General features: G+C 38.8%; 1 long non-coding RNA gene across 1 annotated transcript; it reads right to left on the bottom strand.

Annotated features, from left to right (window-relative positions):
• Positions 1–8,206: 8,206 nt before the first annotated feature.
• LOC144665456 (uncharacterized) lies at positions 8,207–10,594 on the bottom strand. Its single transcript, XR_013572948.1, has 2 exons — positions 10,304–10,594; positions 8,207–8,275 (listed from the first exon to the last, which is right to left on the bottom strand). It is a non-coding gene; the product is annotated as an uncharacterized LOC144665456 (long non-coding RNA).
• Between the last annotated feature and the right edge of the window lie 608 nt (positions 10,595–11,202).

Genomic DNA, 11,202 nt, shown 5'->3' with positions numbered 1-11,202 from the left:
AGTTTACCGCCACATTAAAAACCTGTACCAGCAACCTTCTTAGTACCTGCTTATAGATCAAATAAAGAATAAAATAAAAATAAAAATAAATCCTGAGCTACGCCTATTAAGCGAAGACATACCAGGCAGTATGACAAATGCAGACTGCAGACTTGCCGAGTCCGACTACTAAATTGTGAATAAGTTTTGAGGACTGCGTCAAATGTGTTTTGCAGGTTCGACTTTTGAAATTTAGTTCGATTGTAGTACATTGTAATGTAGCGAAATTTGTTGCCATTCCTGAATGTTTTTACTGACTTTGACAGCCTTTTGCCATCTTTCTGTTAGTTTCTCAAAGTTTTCGGCAAATCAAAGAGCCATAGTGTAGTCTATCAACATCTTCCTTTTTTGGTTTATACATAGTCGTTTTGCAATGCCAGAGAAAAATTTCAAAATTATTCATAGATAGGTGGTGACAGTGTTACACTGTAACATGACATTATATTCATTTTCGTGCATTTATAAATCTGACAATCTTTTTACACCTAAGGTTAAACTTGCTTTAAAGCAACTTAAAGTAGCTAATTGTTGACTCAAAAAAGTGTTTTAACAAAGCATGGATTAGCGTTAGTTATTTGGTGTAAAAAGGATATTGTAATCGTCGACAACATCGTAAAAGATACTTATTGTGCAGCTATCAATAAACACGTTGTCCATGACGTTGTTGTGAGAGAGAGGCGCGCACGGGGGGATGGGGGGGGGGGGGGGAGTAGGGATGCTCCGCTACCTGAACGTCATGGTATAGATCTAAAACATTTTGAAGTAGCGCTTAATAAATTGAAATAGTACAACCATAAATTGCATCTGTTCGAAATATTTTAATTAATGGCCCTTTCAAAAACCTAAATGACAGATTTTGTATACCCTTTCGTATACCTAAACTTTTGAAATCCCTACCCTTTTATATACCAGAAGCCTGAAAATGGTACCCCTTTCGGGCGGACTCTCCCCATATATGCCATTATAGGGAGTACCCCCCCCCCCCCGGGGAGGCGCGGTGACGTTTACTCCGGTTAAAGAAGACAAAGTGCGAGGCCTTGTAGGGATATTGCGTTGTGCTCAAGATACATTACTTTGATGGTGTCTCCCTCCACCGAGGTGAACAAATAGGTACCAGCGAGTTTTACCCCGCGATAGACTAGCATCCCATCTACGGCAGAAATAGTGCTACGAAAACCGGGATAAGCTTCCTGATGGGCCACTAGGCTCGAATGCAGACTTAAGCATTGTAGATGTTACCGGAAACTTAGTGCGCAGCTTTCAACAGAACATTTTTTGTTTGTTTGTTTGTTTGTTTGTTGAATTGTTACATAAACAATCAATGGGGAAAAGTGGTAGGCCGAGCGGCAGATTATTTTAACAAATTTAAGACAAAAGTCAATGCACTTGAAACGGGATCCTCTAGTGTACTTATGCTTATAAGTACTGCTAAATTGTTATCGACCGTTTACGAAATGCGTGATACGTGCTCCCCCCCCCCCCGAGAAAAGTCTTGTCGATTTGCCCGCTCCAACACATTGTGACCGATCCTTCAATCCTTATAAATTCGCCGATTTCAGCTTAACAAACAATACAGCAAGGCTAATACTTTGTAAAAAAAGTCGACTAATAATGTTTATAATGTAATGTTTATGCAGTTTGTGATCTTTATGACGTTTATAAAGGTTATGATGTTTAATACGACTTTGAGAGACAAAAGTAATAATAAAGTTTATCAGTTCTAGTCGTGTTACGTTGGTGACTCGCAAAGTCCACTTTAATGTATAAGCTTTGCTGTATTGTTTGTTATGTGCTTTCCTTTTTTTTTTTGGCAGATTAGATCTCTTAGTAGATCCTTCGTTAGCAACATTATCGTTGGCAGCCCCTTGCTGTTTTACGTTTTAATTTCAGCTTGTTCTGCCGTGAGTTTCCAATTCTTGACCAAGCGCTTTAACCAATATCAGCCAATTCTGGTTTCTATGACATTGATTTATAACAGGTAAATATTTTCCTAAAGTAAAACCATGTTGCCAACAGTCAAGCTAGGAATTGTCATTGCGTGACCATAGTCACGTTTCAATTGCCTTCCGGGAGAGGACACACACGAGAAAATTGAAGGAGATGAAGGAACGAATCGGTACTTCCTTTCTTTACCCAAAAAAATCTGCAAAGGTGATGAAACTGCTCAGAGGGAGATTATCCAAAGAATATACCAGTAGGGGAATACGAATGGTTTAATTCCCCACCGTCGCCCTTTTGGAGGAAGGCGGTATAAGAACACAATCAGAACTGTTACGTCTACATGGAGAAACAATGATGGGGTTTACATGTGATGGAAAAGCATCTATCCAGGGGGAGTAAGGGTATTTTTAGTTGCTTCACCACACCTTATATGCTGTATCCAAAATAATCGCCCTTTATGAGCATACAACTCTACGTACATTTGCATGATTCCTTAAGGCTGGTTCTTATATGATCGCTCCGATCGTCTCTGTCGCCTCTGTCGCTTCAAAAAGTTTGCTTGCGATCGGGGCGATCATATGAGAACATCACAGAGACGTCTGCGACGATCGGGCGATCGCTATCGCTTCGATCGCCCGTGTTCGATCCGGGCGATCGGTCGCAGACTGCGGCGATCGCGAACGATTATATGAGAACTACTGCCACAGAGGGAGACGATCGAGGCGATCCAAACTGTCCCATGATGCATCAGTATTACCCAGAACTACGTTTCCGTTTGGCCTCCCTTTTGCTTCTTCGCCGTTAAACGGCAATAATAAGAAGATAGGAGACCACGAATTTTGCCTTTGCATCGAAGGCTGCCATAAGCGATATCGGGGTTTTGAAAAAACACACGTGCGTCGATCGGAATAAAATCGAATATTCATATGCGGGAACAAAGAAAAGATCATGAATTATTATCTTGGTTGATTACCCTATTTTGAATATACCAGACGATCTGGGCGATCATATATGAGAACCCCCTGATCGCTTCCAATCGCTTCGATCGCCTACGATCGCCTCAGAATTTGCAAACGACAGAAGCGACAAAGACGATCGGGCCGATCATATGAGAACCAGCCTGAATCAGTTCAAAGCCCGGGTGAAAGTCTTTTGTATTTTTCTCGGTGCAAAAACTCGGCCGCGGATCAAATAAGGATCATAGGGTTCATGTAAGCATAGTCGCACGCGTGCTCGTGGCAAACTGGTGTATGCACTGGCCTTCCAATCCCTTGGCACTGGTAACTCTTCCCATTACTATTACACAGAGTCGTTGACAAGATAAGTACTGGAGATAGAGTGCAGACAGAACTGAACGGAGGTACTTCTACAGAAACACTATCGGCTGGTCTTGAAACCTCTGCCTTTTGGGATGATCACGCGGAGGGGAGAGGGGGGAGGAGACGGTAATTTTCTTTGAAGACATAGCAGTGTCAGGAAACGGTGACAATCATTTGTCAATCAAGCCATTGCTAAGAAAGACATAATCCAAAACTTTGTTTTTTTCGGGAGCTTTTTATATTAATGCATGTTGGCGTAGGATGCGAACGGAGGCGGATTTTGCGCCTGATGTTTCACGCGACCGAGATATTTTTGCATTTTCTGCACGTCAATGAGAAATATCTCGGTGGCGAGGAATATAAAGCGAAACATCCATCAGAGTTCACAGAAAAAATGGCAAATCATAATTTTCGATTTTCCCACGTGCTCGTTGGTCGAGAGTTACAGTCGATGAGATACAGACGGCCGTGAAAATGACATAAACTTGTAACGCAACACAAGTCACTTTAAGTGAGACACGAGAATTTGTCGGACGTCACCAATAAACGAAAATCGAAGAGAATTCAAGTGGGTAATTTGTATGAAATTGCTTACAAGCCCTTGACGCTGATAGATTTCATTTAAATAAAGGGTCTGTTAGTAGTCTATGACTGGGACAGATCTGTTTGCAACTGCGTGAGCATTTGAAGGGGCTGCGTTACAGACGAAGTTCCTGCAAAAAAACTGCCATTTTTGTTTTCTAATGTTTTTTCCTACCTTAGAAAACTTTAATTCAGTATTCCCGTCATTTGGAAATTTGCATCACATTCAAAGGAACCGTTAACAATCGGCCGAGAAGTAGTAAAGAAAACACAACAAGAAACATATCAGTTGAGAGCAAAAGGCTCCTACATTTTGCGTGAATACTTCTTATTTCGTATAACCTTGACGGTAAGAACAGGGACTCTACATATCGAAATTATCGTCAGTAGACACGAATGGAACTACCCCCGCCCTAGGGTCATTTTAAAATAACTGCCGCTTTTTTTAACTGAAACCCCATGTATGCTGGTAGACTAATGACGACCTTAAACCAGGAGACCTCGAATTGATATAGTGCTAAGTTTCTTAGAGGACCATTTTCCGCAACATTCGGCCTGATTTTGACAAATCGAGAATGTCACAATCCCTCTGATCCCATGCACTTCATGCACTGACTTACGCCCTAAAGAAGTTAAAATAATTTATTCGCCGTTCGACAACTTTTTTGCCCGATGATCTAATTACATAACAAAGTACAACACACGGCAAACAACCAATGTACTGGACACCTTATTTACTGATAGCTGCACACAGTATCACCTATAATGTAAGAGCTTATGATATCTCGTTACACCAACTAACTTTAACTGACCTATGGTATACCTAGTTATAACATTTTAACAGTCAAAAAGGAGTAACGGGAACAAAAAGCGAAACATTACCCAAATAAAGATTCTCCCACTTTTTATACCATGTTTAGCTACTTTAGGTATATAATGATAATTAACAATTAGACTACAAGCCCGAGTTTTCTATGAGCAAATAGTCAACGAGGCGCAGCCGAGTTGACTATCGCTCATAGAAAACGAGGGCGAGTAGTCTAATTGTGTTAGTAGAAACTCTAAAGGATTTCAGTCCAAAACCTACAATATTGTGCACTTTGAAGACAAAAATCAAGAAAATTTACCGCTTAAAGAGCTACGCGAGCGCGCGACTGTTTTCTATCGGCGATTAGTATAAATCTACTAGCGTTCTATCACGAATGCTGTTCTCTGATTGGCTACGCTACTCACTATCTATTCTGTTGTAGAAGGTGAGTAGCGAAACAGCGGGCGGTTGTCAACAGAATGATCGCCGCTTTTTCGCTTTTAAATTGACCGTAGAGAAGGACTTGGATTATTTACTATTCCAGGCGATGTTGGAGAAGATAAAGACTGTACCGAAATATGTAATGAAGATTTTACACGGTAAGAAAAGCAATTAATCATTTACGCTTTTAAAAGCGGGCGAATCTATAATTTTATAACATTCAGAGATGCGTTTCACTGAGACATTTTGTGGAAATAAAGTTTTTACTTTGCAAACTAACACAGTTTCTTCGTCCCATTGAGGAGCAGTAAAAGAAAGGCTAAACAGATTCGACCTGCAAGTTTTTTTGTGCATCAATAAGACTTAAATATAACAACAAAATTGAAAGCACATTCAAGGTTGCGGGCGACTCGTTCAACTTTTCATAAATTTCTTATCGTTCACGTTTCCTACATTTAAAACAACTTGACTTCCAAAGAGCCTTTGTAAGTCAGTCTATCTGTAAATTGTCATTTTACAATGAAAATCCGGCTTTTAGTTCAATTTCGAGCAAACGACGGTTTAAATAAATCGTGAATGAAATGCAAAGGCGCGCACACAGATGCTTAACAGTGCAATGTGGTTTCTTCCTTGCGAACAACTCGCTTAACTTTTTTTTAATCTTTTACATTTTAAAATTTTAAAAAAACTTGACTTCCAAGGGCCCTTGTACGTCAGTACATCTTTCAATCGTCATTTTACAATAAAAAACTTGGCTTTTCTTTCAGTTTCGGGCATATAACGGTTTCAATAAATCGTGAATGAAATGCAAGTTTACGCGCACACAGAAGCCAATGCAATGTGGTGCAGTTGTCAATTATCCGCGTGTTTAATTGTGTGACTTATTTACATCATTATTCAATAAAAATGAGAGCCTGTCTTGTTGATAAGTTTTGAACGTCTAGTAGATTTATACTAAAACAATTAGATTATTCGCTCTCGATTTCTATGAGTGATAGTTGATTCGGGCTTCGCCCTCATCAACTATCACACGATAGAAATCTCGAGCTCAAGCAAAAAGTAATCTCCCACCACTTTTATATTATGTTTCGTTACTTAAAGTAACTTTTAAATTGCTTTTACCTTAGTATAAAAGGGGTGTGAGATTAATTTATGCACGATAATGAATATAATGCCATTCACAATGTAAACACTTCACTACTTTTTGAAAAGCTTTATGAATATTTTTTGTAGTCTTCTCAGACATTGGAAACCATTTTGTGAGAACTAAAAAAGTCTCAGATGTCGATTACTACATGTTGGCATTTAGTTTGCCTAAAACATTTGACAAACCCTCAGAGAAATGTTACAGGCTGGTGGCTGTCAAAACTCAAAAAAAAGATTTCGTGAATTCCGAACAAATTTCATTGTATTACAAAGCAATACAATCTAAACAAATTTCAGACTTCGTACCCGAAACACACATAACAACTGATGCAGGCCTCTAAACCTATTCGCAACTAAGTGAAGTATATCTGAAACCCCAGAAACAGGGGTAGAACAAGTACACTATCGCTCGTAAGCGTCGCTCCAGCTCTTTTTTATCCATAACCAGTTATAAAAACGGTCGCTTTTCTTTGCCGTACAGGTTCAATATAGCGAAAAAGTGTAATGTCTTTCTGGTTCATATTGAAGATTGCTTCCTTCTCAATTCTTTAAGTTTAACATCTAAACTAGTTAAATCCCATGCAAATGTACCGCGATAATTCAAACTAAGAACATCTAAAAAACTAGTCCGTTAACAAGCTCTTTACTCAGGGAAACTGAGAGCGAAAAGCTAAAAACGAAACTAAAAAAACAGAGAAAGTGCATTCACTCAGATCTTTTCGCTCGCCGATCGCTCCTTCCGTCTTTTCAGGCTTTAACAGGCTTCTACCAAAAAATACACGTTCGTCGTCCATGATAAGCACAATTACTATAGAGCAGCTCGGGTTTCCGATAACTGTCTTTTAACGGAAACCGAAGTAATCACAACTGAGGAATCACAGTTATCACAAATAACGCAATCATAAATTAATCAGAACACGAAGCAAACACTTTATGTAATCAGCATTATCAGTAGCGCGGAAATACCTGCAAAGCCAACAGCTCGGCGGATAACCAGAACTGGATATATGATTTCCTGTGTTCTGATTGGCTCATTTACCGACCAAAACATTGTTCAGACCGCGAAAGGACTAAGCTCCAGTAGGACGCTGAGCAAATATGGCGTCGGTCCCCGAATCTTCCATGAAAGAATATAACAAGCTCGAATGGTATAAGTAGAATCCCGATTAACCCACGTTTTCTTGAACCTCGAGCTCCGCATAACTAAAACCAGTGGTTGTTTTCCTTGGATGTATGTTACTTGTGGATTTACGCTTCAATTTAACGCACGCTTTCTCGAATCAATTTTCGTTTCCTCTGAAGTTTGGTAACTCAAGATTCCACCGCACTGCGCTGTACTTTTCATTATAAAAGGATTTTTTGCACAAGGTGTTGATTTCAAGGCTGACAGCCAAAGCATCGTAAACGAAAGAAAGATGCTTCGGCCTTAATATGTCGAATGCAGCTGAATATAATTTTTCATCAGGCCATTATGACAGTTGAAGTATTGTAGTACACGTTTCAAATAGAGCCTGCTCGTAGGCTTAATACAATTTAGCTCAGATTTTTAGATGGGATCGTTTCTGTGTCACATTCAATGTTTCAGTGATTAATAAAAACATTTAGACTTAAAAAATGTTCCAGGTACATGTATGTTCAAAAGTTCTAATACTTTGTTCAGGATTATCCTGATTCGATCCTGATAACAATATTCCTTGAGGTAAAAATGTAATTAATTGTTATTCGTTTCTAAAAATTGACTGCCACCACAGCTTTCAATTCCGGCACAGAATTCAGATTTTAACTAACCCATGTTAGATATCTTTCTTTGCTGCTGTCTCAGACACTTCATTCACTTTCTGTTTATACTCAAAATTTTGCTGTGTTTGTATTTTGTGTGCAAGCAGGGTTGAAACGAACATTATAGCATTCAACATTACTCATTCAAAAGTTATTTTATTATGTTTATTGATCATATCATAACATCCTTTTCCAGCTGTTACTGCTTTCTTGCCATAACCTGCAAAAAATAAGATTTAGCAAATTGTATTAGTGCAATGAGAGCAGCTCAACTCATATAATTATTCCATCCTTTTACATATACTAGCTATCACTGGGAAGTGAAAATGATTCTGTCAGCATTTACATGCTGTTGAACTGTGGATTTTAGCTAGATCAAGATTCCCAAACAATATTTTACCATTTTTCTCAATCTCCATAGCCACTAAAATTTTACAATATGATGCCAAGGTCTGAATTGAAAAGATGATAGCCCCATTTGTTGAATTGTGCATTCACTGTATTGCATGGTGCTTTACCATGTGAACATTCCCCCATTATTGGTCAGCAAGAGATAGTTAAATTTGGTGGAAAAGTGTGTTAACATTTATACCATGGGTGATGATACAGAGAAAACAAAATTTGTCAAAATAGCACATGTACAGGGCCAGCCCAGATTCTCCCCACACCCCAATCATGTCCACCTTAATTACCAGGTGGCTAGTTTCACTTTTTATCTTGTGTTTCATCCATAATAAAAAATCTGTACTTGTCAGAATTCAAAGGATCCTACATGTAGGATCATAATCTAATATGGTTTTAAATTAAGGATAATATGGTGGATAGCTAAGCAGTTAAAATAGGGGAGAACAGCAATCACAGGAGCTTTGGATATACATGTAAAATTATTATAATTATCAAAGGTGCTGTCAAATTAAAATTCTTATTTTTAAGTGCCAGAAATGTTAACATGAATTTAAAATTCAGTCAGTTACCCTCATCTAAACAAGTCATCCATAAGCAATAAAGTAAAATTTACTACAAAAATACTTGAAATAAAATCAAAGTTTATATGATGTCAAATAAGTCAATGAGCCATGATTTAAATAATAGAAGATATTAAAGCCTGTTGTTGAGCCTAGTAGCTCATCAAGGCCAGAGCTAACCTGATTTCTGTAGCATTAAGAGGCTAGGCATATTTCTACAACCCCTGGATAGGATGCCAGCCCACCACAGGGCTACCCCTGACTGTAAATTCACTAGTGCCCATTTATACATATGGGTGGGGGAGAGACTGTCCTTTCCCAAGAACACAACGCAGTGCCCTGGTCGGGTTGGAAACCCGGCCAGGGCACACCTCCCACACACAAATAATAAATTATATCAGAGATGTTAACTCAAAAACGGTGTCTGACACTTGCAGAATGCAGAATGCAGACGTGAAGAGAATATATTGTGTTACCTTTACCATTATTGGAAGCTACGGTAACCGTAAACAGGCTAACCGGAGTGTATAGTAGGTTAACCAGAGTGCGTAGTAGGCTAACCGGAGTGAACTGTTCACTCAGATTAGCCTACTACACACTCCGGTTAGCCTAAATAGCACTCCGGTTAGCCTGTTTACGGTTAGCTTCCAATAATGGTAAAGGTACTGTAACACAATATATTCTATTAGTCTGCATTCTGCATTCTGCAAATTTCAGAAACCGGAATAAAGTGTTTTTCACACAAAGGTAGTTATAACCTATTGAACCACAATGATTTTGCCTGCATGGATACAAATTTAATTTACCTTTGTGTAAAAAACACTTTAATTGTCTCATTTATTCAGACTCATTGGACTCATAAAACAGGGAAACACAGTTAATGCTACAGCCTGACCAGAATGACCAGACCCATGACAAAAAGACAAAATTGCAAACTGGATGCACAAAAAAACACCAGCTATAACTGGAGTTTCTTAATTTGTATGCAGAGCTGTTTTATTTGTGGCTGTGCTTTTATCAAGATGAATAAATTATTTGTATTGTTTTTAGCCAAGTATACTGATGGGGAATAAGAATAAATACAGCTTCAAATCGGGTCCACAGCATGCCATGTGTGATCGGTCAACGAGAAACACATCTGGCGAACCACATAATTGCATCTTCGAAAGCCATGGAACAAGCGATGCAGTCATGGAACAACACGAAAATAACACCATGTAAAAGCAAATTTCATACACATTTACGACATATTTTTTTCAAAGAGGACAAAAAATGCTACATACCTGATTTTTCCATTTATGTGTCGTCCTGTCGCGTCGAAAACAGAGCAAAAATAGCACAAAATGGTACGGTTTCGGCCTCGCAACTCGTGAAAGCTCCGCAAAACGCCATTTTCTTCTCTACGCAACAAATCTCCATTGTTCTATTGTATTGTGTGCAAAGCCTTGTGGGAAAAGGCCGCTTTTTGGCCACAAAAAGAGCTCAGAAAAGAGAATGTATAGTGTGCCTTGCTTCGGCGGCCATATTGCCATTTCTGGTGACGTCACCAGATATCCAGTTCTGGTTATCCGCCGCACTGGCCAAGTCTGTTTTTATATAAGAATATTTTCTCTCATGGGTTTTAAAGCAACAACCTATAGCTACTAACTGTAAAGCTAAATAACGACAAAGCCAAAATACGCACCCAAAGCGCTCTACAAAAGTGCTCTACACATCAGTGAAAGGAAACCTTAGTTGATCTGTGTCGTAGCAAGTGCCTTTAGATAATTCTATGTCCTTCAGTTGGGATTTGTCAAAGTTTCCTTTCTTATATATCCTAAAATTGTCATAAATGTACTAACAAAAAAAAATGAAAAAGTCATAATTTCCGGCTAACTCTTGTCGCCGTCGAATAATAACGACGTTATGTTTCGACGTAAACAAGCGACAGTGTTTGAAGGCTATGTCATGCTATGTTAAAAAATAGCGCTGCGCACAGTTTCTAAATATAGATTTTGTCACTCTAGATCCCCCACATGACTCAGACAATAATTGCGTTCCGGTCAAAGGTTTTGTATGAGCGCGATGTATGTTAGACAAGATAGCGGCCAAAAAAAAAAAAAAAAAAACTAGAGATCTAGGCTTTCAAAGAGCCTGAATAATATTGAAAGCCAAACATTGCTGCCATAGGAAAGATACAAAT

This window comes from Oculina patagonica, chromosome 9 (assembly GCF_052425735.1).
Source record: "Oculina patagonica isolate OP01 chromosome 9, crgOcupat, whole genome shotgun sequence".
NCBI lineage: Eukaryota > Metazoa > Cnidaria > Anthozoa > Scleractinia > Oculinidae > Oculina > Oculina patagonica.
Note: the sequence above shows the minus strand (reverse complement) of the source record. Positions and strands in the feature narration are given on the sequence as shown.